The sequence below is a fragment of the Paramormyrops kingsleyae genome, unplaced genomic scaffold, assembly GCF_048594095.1.
Source record: "Paramormyrops kingsleyae isolate MSU_618 unplaced genomic scaffold, PKINGS_0.4 ups49, whole genome shotgun sequence".
Taxonomy (NCBI): Eukaryota; Metazoa; Chordata; class Actinopteri; order Osteoglossiformes; family Mormyridae; genus Paramormyrops; species Paramormyrops kingsleyae.
In genome coordinates this window covers 282,478-287,030 of record NW_027325987.1, presented here as the reverse complement: position 1 = coordinate 287,030, position 4,553 = coordinate 282,478, and positions in this window count along the sequence as shown.

The window sequence follows — 4,553 nt, the reverse complement described above, 5'->3', positions numbered from 1 at the left end:
AATTTCAGACCCCTGGCTCGTAGGCTTCAGCCGTGACGGACCCCCCAAGTCCTTTATGAGGCCTTTAGCTCCCTTAAACTAGACATTTAAAATTACACCAGACAAGTTCTCTAAGGCGTGGGCTCATGAAATTTTGCAAACTCCCTCATACATAGATCTAGCTGACGCATGCCAAATTTCAGACCCCTGGCTCGTAGGCTTCAGCCGTGACGGACCCCCCAAGTCCTTTATGAGGCCTTTAGCTCCCTTAAATTAGACATTTGAAATTACACCAGACAAGTTCTCTAAGGCGTGGGCTCATGAAATTTTGCAAACTCCCTCATACATAGATCTAGTTGACGCATGCCAAATTTCAGACCCCTGGCTCGTAGGCTTCAGCCGTGACGGACCCCCCAAGTCCTTTATGAGGCCTTTAGCTCCCTTAAATTAGACATTTAAAATTACACCAGACAAGTTCTCTAAGGCGTGGGCTCATGAAATTTTGGAAACTCCCTCATACATACATCTAGTTGACGCATGCCAAATTTCAGACCCCTGGCTCGTAGGCTTCAGCCGTGACGGACCCCCCAAGTCCTTTATGAGGCCTTTAGCTCCCTTAAACTAGACATTTAAAATTACACCAGACAAGTTCTCTAAGGCGTGGGCTCATGAAATTTTGCAAACTCCCTCATACGTAGATCTAGTTGACGCATGCCAAATTTCAGACCCCTGGCTCGTAGGCTTCAGCCGTGACGGACCCCCCAAGTCCTTTATGAGGCCTTTAGCTCCCTTAAATTAGACATTTGAAATTACACCAGACAAGTTCTCTAAGGCGTGGGCTCATGAAATTTTGCAAACTCCCTCATACATAGATCTAGTTGACGCATGCCAAATTTCAGACCCCTGGCTCGTAGGGTCAGGCTGGAGGTGGTGCTGAGCAAGGCATTCGCAGTAAGGGACAGCCATTACGCTTAAACCCCTTACCCCCAGCCCTAACCATAAAAAACCCTTACCTCTTCCCTAGTCATAATACCCCCTTCCCTAACACTGAAACCCCCTTCCCTAACCCTAAAACCCCCTTCCCTAACGCTGAAACCCCCTTCCCTAACCATAAAACCCCCTTCCCTAACCCTAAAACCCCCTTCCCTAACCCTAAAACCCCCTTCCCTAACCATAAGACCCTCTTCCCTAACCATTAGACCCTCTGCCCTGACCACATACTCTAACCCAAACCCTGAAATCAGTAATTGGACCTAGCAAATCAGGCTAGGCCTTGCGTAACTATCAAATCCATAACTTGACATTAGCAAATCTGGGCAGCCTTTGCATAACTATCAAATACATCAGTTAGACCTAGCAAATCTGGCTAGGCTTAGCGTAACCAACAAACAGCTTAGGCAGGAGTGCGGGAAAGGGACTGGGACGCACTTAGCCCCGTCGCATTCTCAAGTTAGCGTGTTAGCATTTAGCATGTCTTGGCATGCTCAGATCTTGATATACACCTTCTGCAGGTGCGCAATCCGCCGTCGTCTCAAGAGTTAGCGTGTTAGCATGCTAGCGTTTAGCATGTCTTAGCATGCCCGGATCGGGCCCGAACTTTGGATCTACACGTTCTGCGCGTCCTGGGCGCGCAATCTGCTCTTATCGCAAAAGTTAGCATGTTAGCATTGTTAGCATCCAAACCGGAAGTGGGCGTATCTCCACCTGGGAACGTCGTAGACACCCGCAACAAAGTTCCTCAGATCCCTCTCCACCAGTAGAGGCCACCTGCACCAATCAAATCAAAGCCCGCCTACATGGAAAAAAAGTTACGACGTTTTTTCGCAATATCTCGCAAACGGAGCGAGATACGGCCTTCCTTCGCACGCGTGGCGCCTGTGCGCCAGGCCACGCCCAGCCACGCCCCCTGCACCGGCCGGGGGGCGGGGCCAGGGGGGGTGCAGCCACGCCCATTGCACCCCCCTCTCGCGATACCCTAACCCTAACCCTAACCCTAACCCTAACCCTAACCCAAACCCTGAAATCAGTAATTGGACCTAGCAAATCAGGCTAGGCCTTGCGTAACTATCAAATCCATAACTTGACATTAGCAAATCTGGGCAGCCTTTGCATAACTATCAAATACATCAGTTAGACCTAGCAAATCTGGCTAGGCTTAGCGTAACCAACAAACAGCTTAGGCAGGAGTGCGGGAAAGGGACTGGGACGCACTTAGCCCCGTCGCATTCTCAAGTTAGCGTGTTAGCATTTAGCATGTCTTGGCATGCTCAGATCTTGATATACACCTTCTGCAGGTGCGCAATCCGCCGTCGTCTCAAGAGTTAGCGTGTTAGCATGCTAGCGTTTAGCATGTCTTAGCATGCCCGGATCGGGCCCGAACTTTGGATCTACACGTTCTGCGCGTCCTGGGCGCGCAATCTGCTCTTATCGCAAAAGTTAGCATGTTAGCATTGTTAGCATCCAAACCGGAAGTGGGCGTATCTCCACCTGGGAACGTCGTAGACACCCGCAACAAAGTTCCTCAGATCCCTCTCCACCAGTAGAGGCCACCTGCACCAATCAAATCAAAGCCCGCCTACATGGAAAAAAAGTTACGACGTTTTTTCGCAATATCTCGCAAACGGAGCGAGATACGGCCTTCCTTCGCACGCGTGGCGCCTGTGCGCCAGGCCACGCCCAGCCACGCCCCCTGCACCGGCCGGGGGGCGGGGCCAGGGGGGGTGCAGCCACGCCCATTGCACCCCCCTCTCGCGATACCCTAACCCTAACCCTAACCCTAACCCTAACCCTAACCGTAAAACCCCCTTCCCTAACGCTGAAACCCCCTTCCCTAACCCTAAAACCCCCTTCCCTAACGCTGAAACCCCCTTCCCTAACCATAAAACCCCCTTCCCTAACCCTAAAACCCCCTTCCCTAACCCTAAAACCCCCTTCCCTAACCCTAAAACCCCCTTCCCTAACGCTGAAACCACCTTCCCTAACCATAAGACCCTCTTCCCTAACCATTAGACCCTCTGCCCTGACCACATACTCTAACCCAAACCCTGAAATCAGTAATTGGACCTAGCAAATCAGGCTAGGCCTTGCGTAACTATCAAATCCATAACTTGACATTAGCAAATCTGGGCAGCCTTTGCATAACTATCAAATACATCAAATAGACCTAGCAAATCTGGCTAGGCCTTGCGTAACTATCAAATCCATAACTTGACATTAGCAAATCTGGGCAGCCTTTGCATAACTATCAAATACATCAATTAGACCTAGCAAATCTGGCTAGGCCTTGCGTAACTATCAAATCCATAACTTGACATTAGCAAATCTGGGCAGCCTTTGCATAACTATCAAATACATCAATTAGACCTAGCAAATCTGGCTAGGCCTTGCGTAACTATCAAATCCATAACTTGACATTAGCAAATCTGGGCAGCCTTTGCATAACTATCAAATACATCAATTAGACCTAGCAAATCTGGCTAGGCCTTGCGTAACTATCAAATCCATAACTTGACATTAGCAAATCTGGGCAGCCTTTGCATAACTATCAAATACATCAATTAGACCTAGCAAATCTGGCTAGGCCTTGCGTAACTATCAAATCCATAACTTGACATTAGCAAATCTGGGCAGCCTTTGCATAACTATCAAATACATCAATTAGACCTAGCAAATCTGGCTAGGCCTTGCGTAACTATCAAATCCATAACTTGACATTAGCAAATCTGGGCAGCCTTTGCATAACTATCAAATACATCAATTAGACCTAGCAAATCTGGCTAGGCCTTGCGTAACTATCAAATCCATAACTTGACATTAGCAAATCTGGGCAGCCTTTGCATAACTATCAAATACATCAATTAGACCTAGCAAATCTGGCTAGGCCTTGCGTAACTATCAAATCCATAACTTGACATTAGCAAATCTGGGCAGCCTTTGCATAACTATCAAATACATCAATTAGACCTAGCAAATCTGGCTAGGCCTTGCGTAACTATCAAATCCATAACTTGACATTAGCAAATCTGGGCAGCCTTTGCATAACTATCAAATACATCAATTAGACCTAGCAAATCTGGCTAGGCCTTGCGTAACTATCAAATCCATAACTTGACATTAGCAAATCTGGGCAGCCTTTGCATAACTATCAAATACATCAATTAGACCTAGCAAATCTGGCTAGGCCTTGCGTAACTATCAAATCCATAACTTGACATTAGCAAATCTGGGCAGCCTTTGCATAACTATCAAATACATCAATTAGACCTAGCAAATCTGGCTAGGCCTTGCGTAACTATCAAATCCATAACTTGACATTAGCAAATCTGGGCAGCCTTTGCATAACTATCAAATACATCAATTAGACCTAGCAAATCTGGCTAGGCCTTGCGTAACTATCAAATCCATAACTTGACATTAGCAAATCTGGGCAGCCTTTGCATAACTATCAAATACATCAATTAGACCTAGCAAATCTGGCTAGGCCTTGCGTAACTATCAAATCCATAACTTGACATTAGCAAATCTGGGCAGCCTTTGCATAACTATCAAATACATCAATTAGACCTAGCAAATCT